General features: G+C 50.5%; 1 protein-coding gene across 5 annotated transcripts in view; it reads right to left on the minus strand.

The window, feature by feature from the left end:
* The window catches only part of SAMD4A (sterile alpha motif domain containing 4A), a 172663-nt gene that overhangs the window by 91129 nt on the left and 67952 nt on the right, over positions 1-13582 (minus strand). Inside the window, exon 1 of one of the 5 annotated variants that reach the window (XM_014519670.2) lies at positions 7046-7103. The exons of the other annotated variants lie outside the window; for them this stretch is intronic. The gene's annotated coding sequence lies outside the window, so the exon portion shown is untranslated. Of the gene's footprint in view, positions 1-7045; positions 7104-13582 lie in introns of those variants that run through there. 5 annotated transcript variants of the gene reach the window in all.

Raw genomic sequence — 13582 nt, forward strand, 5'->3', positions numbered from 1 at the left:
GGAGCGGAAAGCAACTCAGCTCTTCTACAAACCTCCCAGATCTCTCATATCTTGGCTTTTCAGTGAGGAGCAAGAGAGACAACGCGGTGCAACCTGAAAACGGATCTAACACCAGGCTGGAAGCTGCATTATTCCCTCGCAGGGCCATGCCTTGCACCCTGGTTCCTCTGAAACAGTGCCGACGGGCCACCCATCATCCACGGAAACCTTGGTGGTTTCCACTGACGGCTATCTACTCACACGGTGCTGGCTCTCCTCCTCAATCCCAGCTGCTCCATCCCATTAAAAGCAGCTAAAAATACATTAAATACTTTCCTAACGTGCCTTTTCAGCATAAGCAACTGCTGCAGTTGCTGCAGAGAGGTTAGGAGGCTGTGCTTGGGAGACGAATGCACTGCTGTCCGGAGAAGGGGCAGGGGGCGAAGACGGACCGCTAGCTGTGGCCCATGCTTTGAGCTCCCCGCTTTGCTCTGCACCGGTTTTTTAGTAAAACCAAAGGTGGGACTCAGAAAGCAAGTAAAGACAAAGTGCTAGAAATACCGCCTGGAAGTGTGGTCTGGCACTGACACACGCGCAAATTAGAGAGGTTAACTGAAGCAAGCCGTTTCTGTCTTTGGCTTCTTTGATGATGCTATGATTAGCTTTGGCGCGAGTGAACTACCTGCCGTCCCCTTTGATCGTTAAGTGTAATGGCCCTAATTCATCCACCGGGATCAATACCTGTAGGCATTGTCAGAAAGATAACGTATGGGCCGCAGCAAAACATGAACGGCCTCCCTGCTGCCGCCTGTACGAGCTGCCTATCCCGGAGGAATACCCGTGCCTTGTTACAGGAATGGCCCGTTCAAAGGGCAATGCAGAAATGGGACCGTGTGAGGAACGGGTGTAAGGTCATACAATAATCTGTTCTCTAGGTGACACTGGCCTGCATCGGGCATTATGTAGGGCACATGTTTAACTCCTTAGGTGTGAACAGAGGGTTAGGAAAGAAGAGAGCTCCAGGCCATAGCTGAGCCCAGAAGGATGCATGCAAATGCCAGGCATGCTTGCTGATGCAGCGGCTGTTGTGTACCCTGCTTTAAACCTCCCGCTAGTCCACCCTCCAACCCTGGGCCGTGGAAAGGGAGCACGTGCCACACTGTGCAGTATTTCATGACGTGGGGAAGTGTCCACTGTGAGCTAGCAAGAGAGCACCTGACTCTTTCACGTCTGACCCTGAGTCTTTGCCCCATATCCATGCACCTGATTAAATGACCAGATCCGGCAAGTTGCTGACCCTGATGCACTGGATTAGACTTGGACAAAACTGCTGGGAGGTTTCTGCTGGATGCCACCGGTTTGGAGACCAGAAGGAACTGCGGGTAAGGACTCAGTCATTGAGACCAGCTGGAGAAAACCACCCATGAGCATCTTTAATGAAACCAGGTCCCATACAGCCCAATAAGCGTGTCCATCCTCCACCAGCTTAGCAGAGACATGGATAAGGGCCAGCATGGGAACTTCATCTTTGTGAAAGCCAGAGTTTTGCAAAGAAAACACTCAATTATCTTGCTGACATGTGGCATGAAAGGGGAGAACCTACCTACTGTGTTCCTTACTTTAAAGACCCACAAAAGGATCTGGTCCTATTTTGCTGCTAAGCGTGCTGAAGTATAAGGATTTGCCTGCTTGCTATACACTTCCCCCATCATGCCAACTTAACAGCATTCGCGCTGCTGTAAAAGGGGTTGGCTTGGGATGCGGAGGATTGTATTTTCAGGAAACAGTAATAGTCACAGATTTTTTTTTTTCTTTTCAAAACTGGCTGCGGCCCCTATGACTTTCAGCCCAGCACAGACTTTCAGGATATTCAGTAGGAACGACTTTTTCCATGATCTATGTCGTACCGAACCAAAGTACATGGAGACTTGGAATGGTCTTGCCATGCATCTGCTAGGAAGTTTTATGGGTTTGCTTTCCTGAGCCAGGGCTGCCGCCCGCTTTTGCTTCAAAGCACAATACCAGATACGACGAGGTTGGGAGCGTTACTCTAACCCTGACGCGGGGACGGGTAAACAGCACCGCAGGGCATTGGGTTTACTCGGGTTACAGCGAAGACATGCTGGGATAAAATCTCAGAAGCACCTCATTGCCACAGAAGCTGACAGGCGTGGGCAGCCACGGACAATTCAGTCACTTCGAGGTTTCTGAATATTTTGCCTAGTCTCCCTCCTGCCAGGTGCACAACGCTGGTCGAGAGACAAGTCCTCGCACAAACTTTGCCTTGCCAGACTCAGCTGCACCAGCGAATGATGTGACTAATGGAGAGAGGAAAGAGAAGACAAACTCCTGAGCAGGACGAGATGCTGATTAGTGATTAGTGCTGTTCCTACGGGGACCTGAAGCCAGGCGCGGAGCCGAGCCCGCGTGGTCTGAATACGTCCCGTTGACCAAAAGGCCAGAACTGGCTGGAAAAAAGCTCTGCTAATGGTCTGAATGGACAGGCCAGACATCTCGGGGATGATATAGAGGCCACCGATTCCCCTCTCGCTGGTTTGTATGCAAGACACGGGATTGCGGAGTGGGGGAAAGGCAGGAAAAAAGAAACCCAGCAAACATGGGGAGCAGGCATGGGCTGGCATCTAGTGAGCTCTGGGGTTAGATGGGATGAGAGTCCCTAAAGTCACTCCCAGAGGACTGGCTGCCACGTGCACGTGCAATGGGCAGGGGAGCTTGTCTCCAAGTGCAGCAAGAGATCCACAAGCAACCTGCTGGGCAGGGGCAGAGGTAGCTGGCAGAGCGCCCACTTCTACCCACGAAGGCCTGTACAGCATTTACTTTGCCAGGCATGCTCTTGTGCACCGGGGACATCGCGTTTCTGTCCTCAAAGAGGCCAGGAGGAGAGCGGGATGTTTAAATCCACAGGCTGCTTCTGCACGGTGGATGGAAACCCAAGAGCAGGGAGTGTGGCCCCAGCTGTGCTGTGCTGTGCAGCGCACCGGGTCTGATCCACGCTCCTGCTTCGGGCCATTGGCACAGAGAGGCAGAAAGCAAGAGCATCGTGTCTGCCAGCGTCCTCCCTTTCGGGGTGGGGGAACAAGGGGCGAGAAGCAGGGGAGTCTAGAAATGGCACCAACGTGCTTGGTGGGCAAGCGGGTGTGGATGGGCCAGGGGGCAACGAACTACCAAGTTATCCTGGGTCAAGCGCCACGCAGCTCAAAAGGCACAGAGCCCTTGGCCAAGTCCAGCAATAGAACGGGTTGCACAGGATTCAAAGCATAACCCAGCTGCTTGCCGCTTTTGCTGCAAGCCTCCATAAGCCTTCGTGGTGTCTCGGAGCCGGTGCCGCAAGCAGCGGCACGCAAGCCATGAAGGGCACTAGAAGTACCAGCTGTGTTTTAACTCCCTTGACACTGTCCCACATGTCCGGGCACCAACCCAATTCCAGATTATCAGTGGCACTTCCTAGGACACGAGATCCTGAACCTGAAGTTTCTGAATCCCTCTTTTATGGCTAATCCCCAAGAACGCAGATCCCTTTTGCTGGTTTTGGTGCAGAACGCTGTGCGCGCCGACACGGGGAACGCCCCCCTGGCTTTCCTCTTTTGCACGCAAAACTTGGTAGTCAAAGCTCCACTGAAACGTGGCCGAGCTTCACCGAAGGCTAGAGAAATGCTCCGAATGTCCGAACCGAGTTGCCTAACATGGGTAAAGGAGTTAGGAGGTGGGGGGAGGGAGAAAAAATAATACTAAAAATAAGTTATGAAGGGTATGCACGGTGCTGATATACAGCACATGGTTTAAACTGTTCATCATTGAACAGATTCCAGCACAAAAATAAAGAGACCGAAGTTGCCCATACTGGAGGAGTGGCTCTATTTATAAACCCATCTGTGGAAGCGCAGGCAAGTGTTGGGAGCTGGGGGCGGTGGGGGGAGGCCCACCGGTACACGGTCTCTATTCTGCCGTTAAATAAACAGGCGTTTTGGTGTTGTCAACAGAGTAAAACTGAATTGTAGAAGCCACTGTGCTGCGATCATGTGAACAGCATTTGCAGCCACCGCATGTGACCGTCCTCCCAATATAGCCAGTAACTGATTCTCTCTGACCTGTAATAACACCACTCCCAAATTAGAGCCCTCAATTTGACTTGGCTCCGGTCCCTCCCTCAGAGCAAAATAAAGCATCCCTTTTTTTTTTTTTTTTTTCCTTTGCACATTCATAATACTCTCCTTCGGAGCTGCCAATTCAAACCCCTGCGAGAGTACGCCGTAGCTTTTCCTATATTTGGGGGGGCGCGGTGGAAAAACACCGAGAGACGAACACAAAAACAAAATCAGAGAAAAATTCCAAGTTAGTGACATTCAGCTGGAAAAGCTTGATGACTCACATGCAAATAAAACCTGCCTAAATTCACGGCTGTATGACGCAGGCCCTGGGCTTCAACCTCCAAAGGGCAGAATGAAATCATCCGCAATTAAATTCTGCTTGGACGCCGGCAAAAGCAACGGCATCGGCTGAACTCCTGCAGCTAAGAGGATGCACAAAAGAAGGAAGTTAATTGTAGTGAGAACATCCCCTCTCCCCCATCCATACCTCATGCTATATCGCTCATCCTGGCTGATAGGGCCAACTTGTGTCACATAGCCACAAGTGAGCCGGGCAGGCTGCTCTCCGGGGCAGGCACACAGAGGGAGCACGGCCCTGCCGGGTTTGAATGGGCTTTCCGAGGAAAAGTACTTCCCAAATAAATTAAAATAAGGATGCATCTGTAAAAAAAAAAAAAAGCATAAGGGGGAGTGGGGGGAGGAAAAGGCCAAGGGAGAGGATTGAGCTCCTGGTCCCACTCGAGTCCATGCAAAATGCTGGGTAGAGCCACGGACTTTGCATCCGGGACTCTTTTGTACTGCAACTTGGCTGCGGGATAATGCTGAACGTGCCCCACCGCCGGGCTGGGTTTGATACGCGACCGCAGGCATGAAGGGCTAGCCTAGGACCTGGAGTCCTCGCCTGCGCCAGAGGCAAGTTTTCAGGTCACCGTTTCCTTCGTACAAACAGGCGCGTGGCCGATTCCTTCTCGCCTTCCTCGCAAGTCCCCGTGGCTTCAGTGGGGCTACGTGCATGGGCTGCTCAAGTGGGGCTTGGCCCACATTAGTGAAAGGTGTGAGCCCCAGCTGCAAAAACGGCGAGCTTGGCAAGTGTGGGGCAGGCTCTTTTGTCCGGTGCCTTTCGAAAGCCAAGCGGGGTGGTCCCGTAGGAACAGATGCATGAGATCTTCACCTTTTCTCAGCCTGCAATCCCAGGCCCGCTGAGCACCATGCAGCCGCTGCTCCTCGGGTGCACCCCAAAGCGGTCCAGAAAGGCTCTGTAGTTTCTGAAGGTGGATGGAAACCCACCTTGGCACTTAACATGGAGCCAAGGTGGCCTTGGCCAACCGCCTGGGCATTTAACATGGAGCTATTCTGGAAACATAAGAAGAATGGCTGGAGACTGATGTGGCCACACAAGGAGCTTCTGAGATGCCCCAAAGTCAAAAGGAAACCATACAGGCAAAGGAAGGAAGGGACCAGTAAAGGCAGGAGGCAGACCAGTAAATAGGAAGAACTGGCAGGGGCAAAAATCAATGAAGCCAAGGTAAAGAGAGCCACACCTGGCGGAGGACAAGAAGAAGTCCTATAAATATGCTGTTCAGAAAAAAAAACCCAAGGAAGCTGTGGATCCACTGCTAAATAGCCAGGGTGACCCCTAACCACCAGATGTAAAGAAGACAAAGCCACAGAACAGCTATTTTGCTCAGTCTTCACGAAAAAAAAAGCTACAACCAGACAGCTAACATAGGTGAAAGGCCGAGAGTCGCGATAACTAGAGAGTACCCAAGCTTTTGATTTGTTTGAATGCATTTTAGTCAGCAAGACTTCACGAGCTTCTCCCCAAGCAAGCGAAGGAATCAGCAGAAGGGATCTCAGAGCCCTTGGCAATAATATCTACAAAGTCACGGGAGGCGTGAGAGGCTCCAGACGACCAGGAAAATGCCAACATAGCGTCCGCCTAGTGCCCGTCTTTAACAAAAGGACCCCGAAGAATTACAGACCAGCCTGACTTCCATACCAAAGGGAGCTACCAGAGCAAATTTCAGAGGTCAACGTTTGCAAACATCTGGAAGGGCAAAGGCTTGTTAAGACCAAATCTGGTCCCAGCAGCTTGCTTTCTAACAAGCTGGGTGGCCTGCAGCGGACACAGCACGCTTGGACTTCAGAAAAGTTTTTGATGTGACATTCTCCCAAGCCAACTGGAGAACTGTGGCCTGGATAAAATGACCACAAGGTGGATAGATACATAAATGGCTCTGGAGCCACAAGCAACAGGTCATTATGAATGGCTTGAAAATGGAGCCATCTGGACACTCTAACACACAAGCGCCCTTGCCCTCTGTTTGCTACCGGATGCTCATTCCTTTCATCCGCGTTGGAGTCGCGTCCTCGGCTCCTGTAGTTCGAGGTCTGTGTGCAACCATCTGCCTGCGAGCTCCTCGTGGACTTCTGCCCGCCATCCCCGCTCTCTTCTCCAAGTAGGGACCGATGGAAACCACATTTCCTATCCTCGTGGGCCATGTACTAGCTCTCCAGAGCAGTGGTTCTTAACCTTTTTAGACTCAAAGCCCCCCTCGGGCAACGCCGGCTCTTGGTTTTCACTCGTTTTTTTGACGACAGAAAAATGAGAGAGTAATCCCGCTGTTGCACATAACTCAGAAAGCCCGTAGTGGGGCCAAAGAGTTTTAATGCTATGGGTTGCTTGAAATTTCTGGGTTGTGAAGCCTGTTTGCACACCTACGAGGGCTGACGTTGCGTGACACCCTGCAGCACCCCTGAAAGGGTCTCCGGTCACCCCAGGGTGCTGCAGCAGCCCGGCTGAGAGTCACTGATCTGGAGCAGGCCCCACGGTAACAACACTTAGAAGAGCACAAGGCAAGGTCATCCTTGGCTTTCGCACACATTAACTAACTTCCCTACACCACGCCTCTCCAAAACACGTACGGTCAGAGCTCTAAACACGTGTGTAAGCTCACCAGGCAAATCAGCAGCAGACACAACACCGATGTCCAGGACTTCCTGGCACCTAATGCCACGCTCCGTCCATTAGTCTGTACTGCCTCTCGACGCAGCTGCATCACCGCCAGCGACTACAAGCGCAGAAGGCTCCGTTAAGCATTCAAGCCCCTTTACTAGGTTTGCACCAGCATCCGGAAGGGACGGAAAAAAGAAATCCCCCTCCGAAAAAAAAAAAAAAAAAGAGATCTCGCATGACTCTTCCTCCGTGCCCAAACCAGGGAGTGCAAAAATTAGAGAGTAGGCCAGACTTTTTTTGGAGACTGAAAAGGGTTGCGGCTTAGCTTGAGGTTTGGACTGACTCTTAATTCTCCTGAACCCATTTGCCTATCCCCGGAAGCCACAGGGCCCTGGAGGCCATTTGCTAGAGAACATTGCACTCCTATAACCCATTTATTTCAGAGCCTTCTTTCTTTGCCACACACCCTATCGCACACCGAACAGGGCAACGGAGGTGCAGAAAATAGACTTCCAGAGCTTGATTTTGCACGCTCTACAAACAAGTTGCTATTGCCCTGGAGAGATCTCACCGTCCAACTCCGGATAGGATGCACCGGTGAAAGCGTACTGGTGTCTTAGGAAGCATTTCTGTGTAACGAGCTGAGCTATAAACTGCCCTTGCCACAGTACTTCAGTTCTTAACAGTCCCACCTCTTTGCAGCATGGTGAAAAATATCTTCGTGACAGACAACTGCCTCCACGTTGCTTTTAGATCCCGCCACTTGGAAGCCGGGAATTAAAGCCGGCTTTGCAACACGAAACTACAGGCAGCTACTGGCCCGGTCGGGACTTAAATCACTCTGTAGCAGCAAGGAAACACGTTCTGCGGACAAAATGTCCTTTAGTTGATCTGATCTTAGATTCAACAGGATTTCCTCTCTGCTTCAGGAGCTAAATATTTTGCCGTGGCTATACAGCATGATTAACAACACGTTGTGATAGTCCGGCATGCGCTGAGCTGGACGAGCCACCCCACGACCACCTTGGGTTTATAGTCTGGATGATCCACGGAGCGCGGCTATCACCATTATTCACAGATCCACTCTGCCCGTGCCATGTGTGACTCCATTTCCCGTTACAAAACACCCTACAGAGCCAGCCGTGACTCATCATAATGTGCAACACGAGCAGACTGCTAATTTTTTCCCATTTTTATCGCGTACGCACAGACAACTTCAATAGGAAAAAAAGCTGAGTTGAACAGCGCGCAAGGCACATACCTTATTAAAACAGGACATCTGCGAGTCTGATGGAGAAGGAGGATTTAATAGAGGTGCTCATAAAAGGATTTTTTTTTAGTATTTTCCTTAGAACAGCAAAAACCATTAATTGCTTTAAAACTGTATTAAAGGGTTGACAGTACAAGCTGGAGTCATATAGGAGTGGATCAGAGTAACCTATTAAAGTCACTGTTTAGCTTGATCTCTCTCATCCACCTGGTGAATCTTGCCGAATTTGAGCCCTGCTCCTGAAGCTATCTTCCTCGGCGATTCCCTGGAGAGCACTGTTCTTTAAAAACTAATTTTTCCCCCCCCATTTGCTTCTAGTTATTTTAAATTTCACAGAAATGTTTCCATCGTGGGAGGCTCCGATTGCGACAGCACCAACAATTATTTCATTTAGAACATTTTGCAAAGATCATAAAATATTTGGAATATGAAACCCCAGGAACTGAATACCGAATTCAGATTAAAAAAAAAACAAAACCAACCAAATGCAACAGCATGATACATCCCCTATAATTAAATATTCCTGACACTGCTGCGTGCGTTTGCTCGAGGGTAGTCCTGGAAATGTGTGTTCATTTCTTCTTCTAGCTGGTGCCACCAACATGTCTTCAAGTAGCGGGATGACTAAACCCATTGCCAAGTGTAAAACTCACATTGTCCAGGTGCAAACCTGAAACCAAGACAGAAGACAAACACGTGTGCAAAGCAGCCAGGCCAACCCGCTGAACCTGACTGGCTTTCACTGTTGAGGGCAAATCACTAGGACTCGACAGAAGTCTGCACAGTAAGCATGATGTGAAACCTGTCCGGAGGAAGAATCAGGCTTCACGGGGCTAATGGAGCTAATCCTGGTGATGCTATTGACTGGCTAGGGACAGAAACGACACATAAACCGGTACAAGTGATCGGAAACCAGTTCAAATCTGTAACACGACAGAAGTTCAGTACACATAAATGGCCTAAACTGGTTTAAGATAAACCTGGATGGATGCAGTATCAAACTGACCTGATTTAGGTTAAATTGATTTATTGAACTTCCGTCCAGATCCAAGTTAACTCACAGTCCTCCAGCATCCCAGGATGCTTTGTCCCTCCCCTGCATCCCCCCAGCTCGGGGTGGGCAGGCTAGCCTTGGCCCAAGCTGTCTGCTCCAGCCGCGCAGGGAGACGTGCTCTAGCCCAGCGGTTCTCAACCTTTTTTGGACCAGGACCCATTTGTAAACATCGATGGCCAGTCCCGACCCACCGCCCCCTGGTCTTTCCGGTGCCCTCACTGCCAAGTCCCCTGCCCCCCAGGCCCTCGCTCCCAACCCACACCCCTCTGCACCCCCCAGCCTTGCCAGAGGGCCCCCCCAGATGCTCCCATCCCACTCGGGTCAGAGCATGGTGGTTGCAGCAGCTCTATCTCATGAGGGTGGCAGCAGAGTGAGTTTGGCCCCGGCATGGGCTGAAGGGAGGAGGTGGGGAGGCCTGTGGTACTCCCCAGCCCTCCTGAGCTAGGGGTCCTGCTCTGCATCAGGCAGCTTGGTCAGGGTCCCACCTGGCTCCCGGCCAGCCCACCCCCATGTGTCTGGGCCCTGGCCCCAGTGCTACCTGCCCAGCCACACAGCTTCCCCCGAAGAAGCCTCCCCCACTCCCTTCCCCTGCTGGAGGGGCAGGCGCCTTCCCCCCACTCCCCTGCCCTGATGCAGCCCTGGCACCCAGCCACCTTCCCCTAATACTCTGTATACACTTAGCTGCATCCAGCTGCTAGGGCTGCTCCCACATCCCTGCCTGGCTGCATGCCAGCCACGTACACGTGCACCCGCTGCCTCCAATTGCCCCAAGCAGCTCCTTGTAGGCTGGAATACTGCCAGCCTGCAAGGGGAAACCCACACTTTCCCATGTTTTTCTGGGACTTGCTTGCAACCTTTTTAAATATTCTTGCAACCCACTTTTGTGTCGCGACCCACAAGTTGAGAAACACTGCTCTTGCGCCCCTCGGGTTCTGGCCTGGGCTCCTGCAGGCATGTGCCTGCATTTCCAGAATCAAAAGTGAATGACTGGCCACTTGCTTTTCAGTTCAATCTATGCAACTTAGACTAACCTGAGAAGATTGAATCAATTCAGCCTCCGGCTTTTTGACTGTCTGTACTTAGCCACTGTGTCAAGCTGAAACCCCAGCTTCAGGGCAAGAAGGAAAGAAGGAAGCAAAATGAAGTGTACACATAGTCCATGGGAAAAAAAAACTACCAGGAGCAGAGGTGAAAGAAATAGTTACTTGGAGTAGAGATGGAGCACATTTTTCATTCAAATGTTATTTTTCCCCTCAACCAAAAGAGGCTTTTTCATTAAAAAAAAAAAAAAAAAAAAAGCAGCTTTCTGTAGAAAATATCCTTCTAAGAGGATATTTATGGGCCAGATAAAATTGCAAGTCAACAATTCTTCAGATTTTGGTTCCAAAAAAAATAAAAATTGGGGGAAGGGTACTTGGAGATTGGAAACTTCGGGACAGTTGGGTAAAATTATTCAGGATAAAAATGTTTTCCCCCAACCAGCTGAAATGTTTACTTTGCCAAAGACAATTTTTTAAAAACCTGAAGTTTGGGGAGTTTGGGTTTTCAATCTTTTGGGCTAAGTATAGACATTTGGGGACAATAAATTGGGTTCAAAAAGACTGCTTGATTTAAACGTTGCCTGTCTTGGTGCTGACCTTACACTTACAGGCCAGGTGTCAGTGACCGGCAACCAGTTTAAACCTGTAACTGAACAGAAGTTCCACGCACGCAAACCAGATTAAATATTGCAGAACCCGGTTTAAGATAAACCTGGATCTATGTAGTATCAGACTTATTTGATTTAGGTCAAACTGGTGCATGCACCTTCTGGGTACTTTCCCTGCAGAGTCCCAGTGCTGGGAAAGCCCAGCCACTGGCCCCAGCCCTGGGGCTGCTCTTTTCACCCCTCCCTCCCCCTGCACTTGTCTACTTTTGCCCTCCTTCCCACCCCCCAACCAGCCAGCCCTCTCAAGCCCCATGCCACAAGCCACTCCGGGTACAACCACTTTTATCAGCATTCAATTGCTGCCGAAGCCGAGCAACAAGTCCTGGTGTGTGGAGGGGTGGGAGTGTAGGTTCGCTGAGAGATGGGGAGGTCCACCCCAACCCACCCACAGGTTGTGGCAACCTGCCCCCCATCCCCCAGTGGACCCCCAACCCTCCCACTAGCCTGCCCCTTCCCCAATCCTGACTTACCAAAATATCGGGCAGCCAATTTGAACCATTTAACCTCCACCTAACACCCCCGAATATCTGTATTTACTTTGGTGAAATCTTGGAGCAGGATGTAGGGACATGGCAACAAAATCTTTTCGCTTTCACTGAATTTGTCACGAGGGGGATACTTTTCCCCAGCATCCCTATTCCTTCGTCTTCTATGCATCCTGTTAGCTTTCCTCTCGGGCAATGAGATGTTGCAATATCCTAGATAGAAACGCTACCCTCCAGGTACTGTAAAGCATTTTTGGACAGTATTTGGGGAAGATCCCTCTCCTATCCTGCAAGCTATTTATTCCAGCTGATCAGAGCCCGAGGGAGGTCACAGAAAACGTATATCCTCTGGTTGAGAGTCTCTAAAAAACAAATAAATGGGGAGGTAGTTCAGGTCTGGACAGGCAAGCAATGGTGGCATTTTAAGGGGGAAGGATTTACTGCTCTGCTGTAGCTGTTTAACTTCCACTCACCATGGGATAAGCATAGACAGACAAACTGGGGCAGTTTACCCCAAAATGAGACAGAGCTAGAGCACCACTGTTGAGCTGCATTTACTGCAGGAGATGAGCAGACGGATAAAATTGTTAAGCGTGGGTAGCCGATGCACCAGCATGGAGCACCAACATGCTACCCGGTGTAAGTGTTTGTCTGTTCACAACCTCAGGAACCTACAAGTGTTTTCTGGGATTAACAGCGGACACGTCCCATTTCATCAGCCCCATCAGTCCCGTGACGTCGTTCTGCGGCGACGGTGCAACAATTTCTGCGAAGTGCGTCTCTCACCAGACTTGCACAGAAATCTCACCAGTATAAGGCTTGTTGCATTTTCTCAGGGAATGAACATGCGTTGCCCTGGAGTGCTTTCGGGTTCCCATGCAAAGGGGAGGGGGCATTGGTCTCCCCAGCCCCAGGTCTCTTGCAGAGAGTAGCCAGCAATTCTTGCCCCGTCTCACTATATTGTGAAAACACTGCCAGGACTCACAGCAGCACAATAGCCTCCCCTTGGGCTCCACCAGGCCACACCATCAGCAGGCTCCCATTGTCACGCTGCTACTGCCGGAAAACACGGGCAGAAGTTTTCTAGTGCAAACAAGCGCCTGTTGTTCTGCGCTATTTCATAATCAGCCTTCTCCTACTGCGGCAGGCTCTTGAAAAGCAGATCATGCAACATGAAAGGCAATCTCTCTGGCCTGCCATTTTCTTGAGGCTCTTTCCTACTGCTGAAGATACTCATTTTTTATTTCTTTTTATTTTATTTTGCATAAGGGTGTGCTCTTGTTGCAAAAAAAGCCAGCAGCATCCTAGGTTGTATTAATAGGAGTTCCCTTGCAAATCAAGGGAAACGATTCTTCTACTCTGTTCAGAACCGGTGAGGCCTCACCTGGACTACCGTGTCCGGTTTTGGGCCCCACTTTTCAAGAAGGATATGGATAGATTGGAAAGAACCCAGCAGAGAGGGACAAAAATGATTAGAGGCCTGGGAAGCAAGACTAATGAGGAAAGGCTGAAAGGGCTCAGGTTATTTAGTCTGGAGAAGAGAAGACTTCACCGTCTTCACACACCTGAAGGGTGATGACAGAGGATGGAGATGGGCTTCTCTCGGTGGCTGTCGGAGACCGGACTAGGAGCAATGGCCTCAGGCTGCAGCAGGAGGAACTGAGGCTGGAGATTAGGAGGAACTGTCTGACTCTAAGGGAGGTCAAGCATTGGGACAAAAGCTGTTGAATCTCCATCCCGGGAAGTTTTCAAGAGCATTAGACACTTGGCTGGGATGGTATAGTCGGGGATGACCCTGCCTTGAGCAGGGACTGGACTAGATAACCTTGTGAGGGCCCTTCCAACCCTACTTCCCAATCATCCCACAAACAGGCTCCCTTGCAGCCAACTTTCTCGTGCTTTTTCTTCCTTCTGGGATACAATAATCCTATATTTATGGCCGACAAGGCTTGGCATAGCCAGGGACATGATGCCACAAGAAGACTAGGATGGGTTTCACTGGTAGTATTGGGTAGTCAGGG

Source organism: Alligator sinensis, unplaced genomic scaffold (genome assembly GCF_000455745.1).
Source record: "Alligator sinensis unplaced genomic scaffold, ASM45574v1 scaffold50_1, whole genome shotgun sequence".
In the NCBI taxonomy this organism is placed as follows: domain Eukaryota; kingdom Metazoa; phylum Chordata; order Crocodylia; family Alligatoridae; genus Alligator; species Alligator sinensis.